Source organism: Anomaloglossus baeobatrachus, unplaced genomic scaffold, assembly GCF_048569485.1.
Source record: "Anomaloglossus baeobatrachus isolate aAnoBae1 unplaced genomic scaffold, aAnoBae1.hap1 Scaffold_771, whole genome shotgun sequence".
NCBI classification, from domain to species: domain Eukaryota; kingdom Metazoa; phylum Chordata; class Amphibia; order Anura; family Aromobatidae; genus Anomaloglossus; species Anomaloglossus baeobatrachus.
The window spans coordinates 86,071-99,027 of NW_027445153.1; the positions used below are offsets into that span (position 1 = coordinate 86,071).

A 12,957-nucleotide genomic window follows, 5' to 3' on the forward strand; every position below is an offset into this window, starting at 1 on the left:
CCACTTTGTCCAAAAGGGATCTATTCCATTCAATTACACATGATCTAGATTAGACTGACAACAAGATACTGCACGGGACATAGCAGAGTTGGTGAAGTTGAGTGGTGATGAGTTTGCTATTTGGATGAATAAAGCAAGTAAAAAGTGTGTTAGATAAAAATTCATTTCAATTCGCTAATCGGGCTAATATGAATCAGGTGAATCGAGTTCTGCTTTTGGAAACTGGGTTAAGAAGGGGTGCACCGTTCCTGGAGGTACTGCAATACCAGGTCAATGCGTGGAGTGGACAGAGCAAGCTCTTTTTCCATCTCCCTGTTCTAAAAATCCATTTAATATATGGTCCCCAGATAGGGGACGTATCAGATATTAAACTGATAAGAACAGATACTACACTTGATCTTAGCCAAAAGGCCGAGAAGCGATAACCAGAATTGGTTTGGGCCTCGAGTGGCACCCTGGCCTATGCCGGACACATCTTAGGGAGAGAGAGCGAGAGGGAGACAAACCCACGCCTACACAAGACATTTTGTCACCCAAGCCAACCCTTGAAAAGGCTGCTTTGCAGAGCAAAAACAAGAAGAATGGTGCGTTTTGCAGCCGCCGCCCACTGCAATGAATCTGAATAACTCCTCCTTTAGGGCGCAAGCAACTCCCCTCCCCCTTGCAGTCTTTCCAATTCACGATACAAAAAGACGGACAGGACAGGTTGCCTGACTTTCCGTCACTGCCACCCTTTGCCATCCTTACCCGTAGAAAGCCCTTTCATCATCCCCAAACCCTAATCTTTTCCCTTTCCTTCCCAGCCCCCAAACCCTGCCCTCTGTACCTTTCTCACCACCCGCTTCCCTTCTCCTGTCATCCCCCTACCACCCGGGAAAAAAAGAGATTGCCCCCTCCTTCCACTAGCCCACCCTCCCACCCAAAGAACAACTTCTTCTGCGCAGCTTGTTTTCTAGGCAGCAGCGCTATTGTGATGTCATCGGGGGGCATTGTGACAAGCCGCCAGTGTTCCGTCTCTTCATGTTGTGCACTGTTCAAACCGAAAATACATCAACAGGCAGGCTACAGAAAAGCTTACTAACAAAGGTTAGAGAGGGGCTTTCTCAGAGGGCTTTTTACAGTTTGTCTATTCCCAATTAGCCGGTTTAGTATACTTAATGAAAGTACTAATTCTTTCATAGGCCGCCCATTCTTAGTATTTGACGTTCAGGTAACAACAGGTAACTTTATTTGGAGTGGAAGCAGAGAGATAACACCAGATGCCAATTGTAGATCCTCTCACACCTGTGGTCACTGCAGCATCTGACTCCACTTTGTCCAAAAGGGATCTATTCCATTCAATTACACATGATCTAGATTAGACTGACAACAAGATACTGCACGGGACATAGCAGAGTTGGTGAAGTTGAGTGGTGATGAGTTTGCTATTTGGATGAATAAAGCAAGTAAAAAGTGTGTTAGATAAAAATTCATTTCAATTCGCTAATCGGGCTAATATGAATCAGGTGAATCGAGTTCTGCTTTTGGAAACTGGGTTAAGAAGGGGTGCACCGTTTCTGGAGGTACTGCAATACCAGGTCAATGCGTGGAGTGGACAGAGCAAGCTCTTTTTCCATCTCCCTGTTCTAAAAATCCATTTAATATATGGTCCCCAGATAGGGGACGTATCAGATATTAAACTGATAAGAACAGATACTACACTTGATCTTAGCCAAAAGGCCGAGAAGCGATAACCAGAATTGGTTTGGGCCTCGAGTGGCACCCTGGCCTATGCCGGACACATCTTAGGGAGAGAGAGCGAGAGGGAGACAAACCCACGCCTACACAAGACATTTTGTCACCCAAGCCAACCCTTGAAAAGGCTGCTTTGCAGAGCAAAAACAAGAAGAATGGTGCGTTTTGCAGCCGCCGCCCACTGCAATGAATCTGAATAACTCCTCCTTTAGGGCGCAAGCAACTCCCCTCCCCCTTGCAGTCTTTCCAATTCACGATACAAAAAGACGGACAGGACAGGTTGCCTGACTTTCCGTCACTGCCACCCTTTGCCATCCTTACCCGTAGAAAGCCCTTTCATCATCCCCAAACCCTAATCTTTTCCCTTTCCTTCCCAGCCCCCAAACCCTGCCCTCTGTACCTTTCTCACCACCCGCTTCCCTTCTCCTGTCATCCCCCTACCACCCGGGAAAAAAAGAGATTGCCCCCTCCTTCCACTAGCCCACCCTCCCACCCAAAGAACAACTTCTTCTGCGCAGCTTGTTTTCTAGGCAGCAGCGCTATTGTGATGTCATCGGGGGGCATTGTGACAAGCCGCCAGTGTTCCGTCTCTTCATGTTGTGCACTGTTCAAACCGAAAATACATCAACAGGCAGGCTACAGAAAAGCTTACTAACAAAGGTTAGAGAGGGGCTTTCTCAGAGGGCTTTTTACAGTTTGTCTATTCCCAATTAGCCGGTTTAGTATACTTAATGAAAGTACTAATTCTTTCATAGGCCGCCCATTCTTAGTATTTGACGTTCAGGTAACAACAGGTAACTTTATTTGGAGTGGAAGCAGAGAGATAACACCAGATGCCAATTGTAGATCCTCTCACACCTGTGGTCACTGCAGCATCTGACTCCACTTTGTCCAAAAGGGATCTATTCCATTCAATTACACATGATCTAGATTAGACTGACAACAAGATACTGCACGGGACATAGCAGAGTTGGTGAAGTTGAGTGGTGATGAGTTTGCTATTTGGATGAATAAAGCAAGTAAAAAGTGTGTTAGATAAAAATTCATTTCAATTCGCTAATCGGGCTAATATGAATCAGGTGAATCGAGTTCTGCTTTTGGAAACTGGGTTAAGAAGGGGTGCACCGTTCCTGGAGGTACTGCAATACCAGGTCAATGCGTGGAGTGGACAGAGCAAGCTCTTTTTCCATCTCCCTGTTCTAAAAATCCATTTAATATATGGTCCCCAGATAGGGGACGTATCAGATATTAAACTGATAAGAACAGATACTACACTTGATCTTAGCCAAAAGGCCGAGAAGCGATAACCAGAATTGGTTTGGGCCTCGAGTGGCACCCTGGCCTATGCCGGACACATCTTAGGGAGAGAGAGCGAGAGGGAGACAAACCCACGCCTACACAAGACATTTTGTCACCCAAGCCAACCCTTGAAAAGGCTGCTTTGCAGAGCAAAAACAAGAAGAATGGTGCGTTTTGCAGCCGCCGCCCACTGCAATGAATCTGAATAACTCCTCCTTTAGGGCGCAAGCAACTCCCCTCCCCCTTGCAGTCTTTCCAATTCACGATACAAAAAGACGGACAGGACAGGTTGCCTGACTTTCCGTCACTGCCACCCTTTGCCATCCTTACCCGTAGAAAGCCCTTTCATCATCCCCAAACCCTAATCTTTTCCCTTTCCTTCCCAGCCCCCAAACCCTGCCCTCTGTACCTTTCTCACCACCCGCTTCCCTTCTCCTGTCATCCCCCTACCACCCGGGAAAAAAAGAGATTGCCCCCTCCTTCCACTAGCCCACCCTCCCACCCAAAGAACAACTTCTTCTGCGCAGCTTGTTTTCTAGGCAGCAGCGCTATTGTGATGTCATCGGGGGGCATTGTGACAAGCCGCCAGTGTTCCGTCTCTTCATGTTGTGCACTGTTCAAACCGAAAATACATCAACAGGCAGGCTACAGAAAAGCTTACTAACAAAGGTTAGAGAGGGGCTTTCTCAGAGGGCTTTTTACAGTTTGTCTATTCCCAATTAGCCGGTTTAGTATACTTAATGAAAGTACTAATTCTTTCATAGGCCGCCCATTCTTAGTATTTGACGTTCAGGTAACAACAGGTAACTTTATTTGGAGTGGAAGCAGAGAGATAACACCAGATGCCAATTGTAGATCCTCTCACACCTGTGGTCACTGCAGCATCTGACTCCACTTTGTCCAAAAGGGATCTATTCCATTCAATTACACATGATCTAGATTAGACTGACAACAAGATACTGCACGGGACATAGCAGAGTTGGTGAAGTTGAGTGGTGATGAGTTTGCTATTTGGATGAATAAAGCAAGTAAAAAGTGTGTTAGATAAAAATTCATTTCAATTCGCTAATCGGGCTAATATGAATCAGGTGAATCGAGTTCTGCTTTTGGAAACTGGGTTAAGAAGGGGTGCACCGTTCCTGGAGGTACTGCAATACCAGGTCAATGCGTGGAGTGGACAGAGCAAGCTCTTTTTCCATCTCCCTGTTCTAAAAATCCATTTAATATATGGTCCCCAGATAGGGGACGTATCAGATATTAAACTGATAAGAACAGATACTACACTTGATCTTAGCCAAAAGGCCGAGAAGCGATAACCAGAATTGGTTTGGGCCTCGAGTGGCACCCTGGCCTATGCCGGACACATCTTAGGGAGAGAGAGCGAGAGGGAGACAAACCCACGCCTACACAAGACATTTTGTCACCCAAGCCAACCCTTGAAAAGGCTGCTTTGCAGAGCAAAAACAAGAAGAATGGTGCGTTTTGCAGCCGCCGCCCACTGCAATGAATCTGAATAACTCCTCCTTTAGGGCGCAAGCAACTCCCCTCCCCCTTGCAGTCTTTCCAATTCACGATACAAAAAGACGGACAGGACAGGTTGCCTGACTTTCCGTCACTGCCACCCTTTGCCATCCTTACCCGTAGAAAGCCCTTTCATCATCCCCAAACCCTAATCTTTTCCCTTTCCTTCCCAGCCCCCAAACCCTGCCCTCTGTACCTTTCTCACCACCCGCTTCCCTTCTCCTGTCATCCCCCTACCACCCGGGAAAAAAAGAGATTGCCCCCTCCTTCCACTAGCCCACCCTCCCACCCAAAGAACAACTTCTTCTGCGCAGCTTGTTTTCTAGGCAGCAGCGCTATTGTGATGTCATCGGGGGGCATTGTGACAAGCCGCCAGTGTTCCGTCTCTTCATGTTGTGCACTGTTCAAACCGAAAATACATCAACAGGCAGGCTACAGAAAAGCTTACTAACAAAGGTTAGAGAGGGGCTTTCTCAGAGGGCTTTTTACAGTTTGTCTATTCCCAATTAGCCGGTTTAGTATACTTAATGAAAGTACTAATTCTTTCATAGGCCGCCCATTCTTAGTATTTGACGTTCAGGTAACAACAGGTAACTTTATTTGGAGTGGAAGCAGAGAGATAACACCAGATGCCAATTGTAGATCCTCTCACACCTGTGGTCACTGCAGCATCTGACTCCACTTTGTCCAAAAGGGATCTATTCCATTCAATTACACATGATCTAGATTAGACTGACAACAAGATACTGCACGGGACATAGCAGAGTTGGTGAAGTTGAGTGGTGATGAGTTTGCTATTTGGATGAATAAAGCAAGTAAAAAGTGTGTTAGATAAAAATTCATTTCAATTCGCTAATCGGGCTAATATGAATCAGGTGAATCGAGTTCTGCTTTTGGAAACTGGGTTAAGAAGGGGTGCACCGTTCCTGGAGGTACTGCAATACCAGGTCAATGCGTGGAGTGGACAGAGCAAGCTCTTTTTCCATCTCCCTGTTCTAAAAATCCATTTAATATATGGTCCCCAGATAGGGGACGTATCAGATATTAAACTGATAAGAACAGATACTACACTTGATCTTAGCCAAAAGGCCGAGAAGCGATAACCAGAATTGGTTTGGGCCTCGAGTGGCACCCTGGCCTATGCCGGACACATCTTAGGGAGAGAGAGCGAGAGGGAGACAAACCCACGCCTACACAAGACATTTTGTCACCCAAGCCAACCCTTGAAAAGGCTGCTTTGCAGAGCAAAAACAAGAAGAATGGTGCGTTTTGCAGCCGCCGCCCACTGCAATGAATCTGAATAACTCCTCCTTTAGGGCGCAAGCAACTCCCCTCCCCCTTGCAGTCTTTCCAATTCACGATACAAAAAGACGGACAGGACAGGTTGCCTGACTTTCCGTCACTGCCACCCTTTGCCATCCTTACCCGTAGAAAGCCCTTTCATCATCCCCAAACCCTAATCTTTTCCCTTTCCTTCCCAGCCCCCAAACCCTGCCCTCTGTACCTTTCTCACCACCCGCTTCCCTTCTCCTGTCATCCCCCTACCACCCGGGAAAAAAAGAGATTGCCCCCTCCTTCCACTAGCCCACCCTCCCACCCAAAGAACAACTTCTTCTGCGCAGCTTGTTTTCTAGGCAGCAGCGCTATTGTGATGTCATCGGGGGGCATTGTGACAAGCCGCCAGTGTTCCGTCTCTTCATGTTGTGCACTGTTCAAACCGAAAATACATCAACAGGCAGGCTACAGAAAAGCTTACTAACAAAGGTTAGAGAGGGGCTTTCTCAGAGGGCTTTTTACAGTTTGTCTATTCCCAATTAGCCGGTTTAGTATACTTAATGAAAGTACTAATTCTTTCATAGGCCGCCCATTCTTAGTATTTGACGTTCAGGTAACAACAGGTAACTTTATTTGGAGTGGAAGCAGAGAGATAACACCAGATGCCAATTGTAGATCCTCTCACACCTGTGGTCACTGCAGCATCTGACTCCACTTTGTCCAAAAGGGATCTATTCCATTCAATTACACATGATCTAGATTAGACTGACAACAAGATACTGCACGGGACATAGCAGAGTTGGTGAAGTTGAGTGGTGATGAGTTTGCTATTTGGATGAATAAAGCAAGTAAAAAGTGTGTTAGATAAAAATTCATTTCAATTCGCTAATCGGGCTAATATGAATCAGGTGAATCGAGTTCTGCTTTTGGAAACTGGGTTAAGAAGGGGTGCACCGTTCCTGGAGGTACTGCAATACCAGGTCAATGCGTGGAGTGGACAGAGCAAGCTCTTTTTCCATCTCCCTGTTCTAAAAATCCATTTAATATATGGTCCCCAGATAGGGGACGTATCAGATATTAAACTGATAAGAACAGATACTACACTTGATCTTAGCCAAAAGGCCGAGAAGCGATAACCAGAATTGGTTTGGGCCTCGAGTGGCACCCTGGCCTATGCCGGACACATCTTAGGGAGAGAGAGCGAGAGGGAGACAAACCCACGCCTACACAAGACATTTTGTCACCCAAGCCAACCCTTGAAAAGGCTGCTTTGCAGAGCAAAAACAAGAAGAATGGTGCGTTTTGCAGCCGCCGCCCACTGCAATGAATCTGAATAACTCCTCCTTTAGGGCGCAAGCAACTCCCCTCCCCCTTGCAGTCTTTCCAATTCACGATACAAAAAGACGGACAGGACAGGTTGCCTGACTTTCCGTCACTGCCACCCTTTGCCATCCTTACCCGTAGAAAGCCCTTTCATCATCCCCAAACCCTAATCTTTTCCCTTTCCTTCCCAGCCCCCAAACCCTGCCCTCTGTACCTTTCTCACCACCCGCTTCCCTTCTCCTGTCATCCCCCTACCACCCGGGAAAAAAAGAGATTGCCCCCTCCTTCCACTAGCCCACCCTCCCACCCAAAGAACAACTTCTTCTGCGCAGCTTGTTTTCTAGGCAGCAGCGCTATTGTGATGTCATCGGGGGGCATTGTGACAAGCCGCCAGTGTTCCGTCTCTTCATGTTGTGCACTGTTCAAACCGAAAATACATCAACAGGCAGGCTACAGAAAAGCTTACTAACAAAGGTTAGAGAGGGGCTTTCTCAGAGGGCTTTTTACAGTTTGTCTATTCCCAATTAGCCGGTTTAGTATACTTAATGAAAGTACTAATTCTTTCATAGGCCGCCCATTCTTAGTATTTGACGTTCAGGTAACAACAGGTAACTTTATTTGGAGTGGAAGCAGAGAGATAACACCAGATGCCAATTGTAGATCCTCTCACACCTGTGGTCACTGCAGCATCTGACTCCACTTTGTCCAAAAGGGATCTATTCCATTCAATTACACATGATCTAGATTAGACTGACAACAAGATACTGCACGGGACATAGCAGAGTTGGTGAAGTTGAGTGGTGATGAGTTTGCTATTTGGATGAATAAAGCAAGTAAAAAGTGTGTTAGATAAAAATTCATTTCAATTCGCTAATCGGGCTAATATGAATCAGGTGAATCGAGTTCTGCTTTTGGAAACTGGGTTAAGAAGGGGTGCACCGTTCCTGGAGGTACTGCAATACCAGGTCAATGCGTGGAGTGGACAGAGCAAGCTCTTTTTCCATCTCCCTGTTCTAAAAATCCATTTAATATATGGTCCCCAGATAGGGGACGTATCAGATATTAAACTGATAAGAACAGATACTACACTTGATCTTAGCCAAAAGGCCGAGAAGCGATAACCAGAATTGGTTTGGGCCTCGAGTGGCACCCTGGCCTATGCCGGACACATCTTAGGGAGAGAGAGCGAGAGGGAGACAAACCCACGCCTACACAAGACATTTTGTCACCCAAGCCAACCCTTGAAAAGGCTGCTTTGCAGAGCAAAAACAAGAAGAATGGTGCGTTTTGCAGCCGCCGCCCACTGCAATGAATCTGAATAACTCCTCCTTTAGGGCGCAAGCAACTCCCCTCCCCCTTGCAGTCTTTCCAATTCACGATACAAAAAGACGGACAGGACAGGTTGCCTGACTTTCCGTCACTGCCACCCTTTGCCATCCTTACCCGTAGAAAGCCCTTTCATCATCCCCAAACCCTAATCTTTTCCCTTTCCTTCCCAGCCCCCAAACCCTGCCCTCTGTACCTTTCTCACCACCCGCTTCCCTTCTCCTGTCATCCCCCTACCACCCGGGAAAAAAAGAGATTGCCCCCTCCTTCCACTAGCCCACCCTCCCACCCAAAGAACAACTTCTTCTGCGCAGCTTGTTTTCTAGGCAGCAGCGCTATTGTGATGTCATCGGGGGGCATTGTGACAAGCCGCCAGTGTTCCGTCTCTTCATGTTGTGCACTGTTCAAACCGAAAATACATCAACAGGCAGGCTACAGAAAAGCTTACTAACAAAGGTTAGAGAGGGGCTTTCTCAGAGGGCTTTTTACAGTTTGTCTATTCCCAATTAGCCGGTTTAGTATACTTAATGAAAGTACTAATTCTTTCATAGGCCGCCCATTCTTAGTATTTGACGTTCAGGTAACAACAGGTAACTTTATTTGGAGTGGAAGCAGAGAGATAACACCAGATGCCAATTGTAGATCCTCTCACACCTGTGGTCACTGCAGCATCTGACTCCACTTTGTCCAAAAGGGATCTATTCCATTCAATTACACATGATCTAGATTAGACTGACAACAAGATACTGCACGGGACATAGCAGAGTTGGTGAAGTTGAGTGGTGATGAGTTTGCTATTTGGATGAATAAAGCAAGTAAAAAGTGTGTTAGATAAAAATTCATTTCAATTCGCTAATCGGGCTAATATGAATCAGGTGAATCGAGTTCTGCTTTTGGAAACTGGGTTAAGAAGGGGTGCACCGTTCCTGGAGGTACTGCAATACCAGGTCAATGCGTGGAGTGGACAGAGCAAGCTCTTTTTCCATCTCCCTGTTCTAAAAATCCATTTAATATATGGTCCCCAGATAGGGGACGTATCAGATATTAAACTGATAAGAACAGATACTACACTTGATCTTAGCCAAAAGGCCGAGAAGCGATAACCAGAATTGGTTTGGGCCTCGAGTGGCACCCTGGCCTATGCCGGACACATCTTAGGGAGAGAGAGCGAGAGGGAGACAAACCCACGCCTACACAAGACATTTTGTCACCCAAGCCAACCCTTGAAAAGGCTGCTTTGCAGAGCAAAAACAAGAAGAATGGTGCGTTTTGCAGCCGCCGCCCACTGCAATGAATCTGAATAACTCCTCCTTTAGGGCGCAAGCAACTCCCCTCCCCCTTGCAGTCTTTCCAATTCACGATACAAAAAGACGGACAGGACAGGTTGCCTGACTTTCCGTCACTGCCACCCTTTGCCATCCTTACCCGTAGAAAGCCCTTTCATCATCCCCAAACCCTAATCTTTTCCCTTTCCTTCCCAGCCCCCAAACCCTGCCCTCTGTACCTTTCTCACCACCCGCTTCCCTTCTCCTGTCATCCCCCTACCACCCGGGAAAAAAAGAGATTGCCCCCTCCTTCCACTAGCCCACCCTCCCACCCAAAGAACAACTTCTTCTGCGCAGCTTGTTTTCTAGGCAGCAGCGCTATTGTGATGTCATCGGGGGGCATTGTGACAAGCCGCCAGTGTTCCGTCTCTTCATGTTGTGCACTGTTCAAACCGAAAATACATCAACAGGCAGGCTACAGAAAAGCTTACTAACAAAGGTTAGAGAGGGGCTTTCTCAGAGGGCTTTTTACAGTTTGTCTATTCCCAATTAGCCGGTTTAGTATACTTAATGAAAGTACTAATTCTTTCATAGGCCGCCCATTCTTAGTATTTGACGTTCAGGTAACAACAGGTAACTTTATTTGGAGTGGAAGCAGAGAGATAACACCAGATGCCAATTGTAGATCCTCTCACACCTGTGGTCACTGCAGCATCTGACTCCACTTTGTCCAAAAGGGATCTATTCCATTCAATTACACATGATCTAGATTAGACTGACAACAAGATACTGCACGGGACATAGCAGAGTTGGTGAAGTTGAGTGGTGATGAGTTTGCTATTTGGATGAATAAAGCAAGTAAAAAGTGTGTTAGATAAAAATTCATTTCAATTCGCTAATCGGGCTAATATGAATCAGGTGAATCGAGTTCTGCTTTTGGAAACTGGGTTAAGAAGGGGTGCACCGTTCCTGGAGGTACTGCAATACCAGGTCAATGCGTGGAGTGGACAGAGCAAGCTCTTTTTCCATCCCTGTTCTAAAAATCCATTTAATATATGGTCCCCAGATAGGGGACGTATCAGATATTAAACTGATAAGAACAGATACTACACTTGATCTTAGCCAAAAGGCCGAGAAGCGATAACCAGAATTGGTTTGGGCCTCGAGTGGCACCCTGGCCTATGCCGGACACATCTTAGGGAGAGAGAGCGAGAGGGAGACAAACCCACGCCTACACAAGACATTTTGTCACCCAAGCCAACCCTTGAAAAGGCTGCTTTGCAGAGCAAAAACAAGAAGAATGGTGCGTTTTGCAGCCGCCGCCCACTGCAATGAATCTGAATAACTCCTCCTTTAGGGCGCAAGCAACTCCCCTCCCCCTTGCAGTCTTTCCAATTCACGATACAAAAAGACGGACAGGACAGGTTGCCTGACTTTCGTCACTGCCACCCTTTGCCATCCTTACCCGTAGAAAGCCCTTTCATCATCCCCAAACCCTAATCTTTTCCCTTTCCTTCCAGCCCCCAAACCCTGCCCTCTGTACCTTTCTCACCACCCGCTTCCCTTCTCCTGTCATCCCCCTACCACCCGGGAAAAAAAGAGATTGCCCCCTCCTTCCACTAGCCCACCCTCCCACCCAAAGAACAACTTCTTCTGCGCAGCTTGTTTTCTAGGCAGCAGCGCTATTGTGATGTCATCGGGGGGCATTGTGACAAGCCGCCAGTGTTCCGTCTCTTCATGTTGTGCACTGTTCAAACCGAAAATACATCAACAGGCAGGCTACAGAAAAGCTTACTAACAAAGGTTAGAGAGGGGCTTTCTCAGAGGGCTTTTTACAGTTTGTCTATTCCCAATTAGCCGGTTTAGTATACTTAATGAAAGTACTAATTCTTTCATAGGCCGCCCATTCTTAGTATTTGACGTTCAGGTAACAACAGGTAACTTTATTTGGAGTGGAAGCAGAGAGATAACACCAGATGCCAATTGTAGATCCTCTCACACCTGTGGTCACTGCAGCATCTGACTCCACTTTGTCCAAAAGGGATCTATTCCATTCAATTACACATGATCTAGATTAGACTGACAACAAGATACTGCACGGGACATAGCAGAGTTGGTGAAGTTGAGTGGTGATGAGTTTGCTATTTGGATGAATAAAGCAAGTAAAAAGTGTGTTAGATAAAAATTCATTTCAATTCGCTAATCGGGCTAATATGAATCAGGTGAATCGAGTTCTGCTTTTGGAAACTGGGTTAAGAAGGGGTGCACCGTTCCTGGAGGTACTGCAATACCAGGTCAATGCGTGGAGTGGACAGAGCAAGCTCTTTTTCCATCTCCTGTTCTAAAAATCCATTTAATATATGGTCCCCAGATAGGGGACGTATCAGATATTAAACTGATAAGAACAGATACTACACTTGATCTTAGCCAAAAGGCCGAGAAGCGATAACCAGAATTGGTTTGGGCCTCGAGTGGCACCCTGGCCTATGCCGGACACATCTTAGGGAGAGAGAGCGAGAGGGAGACAAACCCACGCCTACACAAGACATTTTGTCACCCAAGCCAACCCTTGAAAAGGCTGCTTTGCAGAGCAAAAACAAGAAGAATGGTGCGTTTTGCAGCCGCCGCCCACTGCAATGAATCTGAATAACTCCTCCTTTAGGGCGCAAGCAACTCCCCTCCCCCTTGCAGTCTTTCCAATTCACGATACAAAAAGACGGACAGGACAGGTTGCCTGACTTTCCGTCACTGCCACCCTTTGCCATCCTTACCCGTAGAAAGCCCTTTCATCATCCCCAAACCCTAATCTTTTCCCTTTCCTTCCCAGCCCCCAAACCCTGCCCTCTGTACCTTTCTCACCACCCGCTTCCCTTCTCCTGTCATCCCCCTACCACCCGGGAAAAAAAGAGATTGCCCCCTCCTTCCACTAGCCCACCCTCCCACCCAAAGAACAACTTCTTCTGCGCAGCTTGTTTTCTAGGCAGCAGCGCTATTGTGATGTCATCGGGGGGCATTGTGACAAGCCGCCAGTGTTCCGTCTCTTCATGTTGTGCACTGTTCAAACCGAAAATACATCAACAGGCAGGCTACAGAAAAGCTTACTAACAAAGGTTAGAGAGGGGCTTTCTCAGAGGCTTTTTACAGTTTGTCTATTCCCAATTAGCCGGTTTAGTATACTTAATGAAAGTACTAATTCTTTCATAGGCCGCCCATT

At 46.7% G+C, this 12,957-nt stretch overlaps 10 non-coding genes across 10 annotated transcripts; all 10 read right to left on the bottom strand.

The window, feature by feature from the left end:
* Positions 1 to 232: 232 nt before the first annotated feature.
* Positions 233 to 423, bottom strand: LOC142287975 (U2 spliceosomal RNA). Its single transcript, XR_012748847.1, has one exon. It is a non-coding gene; the product is annotated as a U2 spliceosomal RNA (small nuclear RNA).
* A 1,117-nt stretch (positions 424 to 1,540) lies between these two features.
* Positions 1,541 to 1,731, bottom strand: LOC142287985 (U2 spliceosomal RNA). Its single transcript, XR_012748857.1, has one exon. It is a non-coding gene; the product is annotated as a U2 spliceosomal RNA (small nuclear RNA).
* Positions 1,732 to 2,848: 1,117 nt separating this feature from the next.
* Positions 2,849 to 3,039, bottom strand: LOC142287976 (U2 spliceosomal RNA). Its single transcript, XR_012748848.1, has one exon. It is a non-coding gene; the product is annotated as a U2 spliceosomal RNA (small nuclear RNA).
* A 1,117-nt stretch (positions 3,040 to 4,156) lies between these two features.
* On the bottom strand, positions 4,157 to 4,347 carry LOC142287977 (U2 spliceosomal RNA). The gene has a single exon (XR_012748849.1). It is a non-coding gene; the product is annotated as a U2 spliceosomal RNA (small nuclear RNA).
* Positions 4,348 to 5,464: 1,117 nt separating this feature from the next.
* Positions 5,465 to 5,655, bottom strand: LOC142287978 (U2 spliceosomal RNA). The gene has a single exon (XR_012748850.1). It is a non-coding gene; the product is annotated as a U2 spliceosomal RNA (small nuclear RNA).
* A 1,117-nt stretch (positions 5,656 to 6,772) lies between these two features.
* Positions 6,773 to 6,963, bottom strand: LOC142287980 (U2 spliceosomal RNA). Its single transcript, XR_012748852.1, has one exon. It is a non-coding gene; the product is annotated as a U2 spliceosomal RNA (small nuclear RNA).
* Positions 6,964 to 8,080: 1,117 nt separating this feature from the next.
* Positions 8,081 to 8,271, bottom strand: LOC142287981 (U2 spliceosomal RNA). Its single transcript, XR_012748853.1, has one exon. It is a non-coding gene; the product is annotated as a U2 spliceosomal RNA (small nuclear RNA).
* A 1,117-nt stretch (positions 8,272 to 9,388) lies between these two features.
* On the bottom strand, positions 9,389 to 9,579 carry LOC142287982 (U2 spliceosomal RNA). The gene has a single exon (XR_012748854.1). It is a non-coding gene; the product is annotated as a U2 spliceosomal RNA (small nuclear RNA).
* Positions 9,580 to 10,696: 1,117 nt separating this feature from the next.
* LOC142287989 (U2 spliceosomal RNA) lies at positions 10,697 to 10,885 on the bottom strand. The gene has a single exon (XR_012748861.1). It is a non-coding gene; the product is annotated as a U2 spliceosomal RNA (small nuclear RNA).
* Positions 10,886 to 12,000: 1,115 nt separating this feature from the next.
* On the bottom strand, positions 12,001 to 12,190 carry LOC142287986 (U2 spliceosomal RNA). The gene has a single exon (XR_012748858.1). It is a non-coding gene; the product is annotated as a U2 spliceosomal RNA (small nuclear RNA).
* Positions 12,191 to 12,957: the final 767 nt, after the last annotated feature.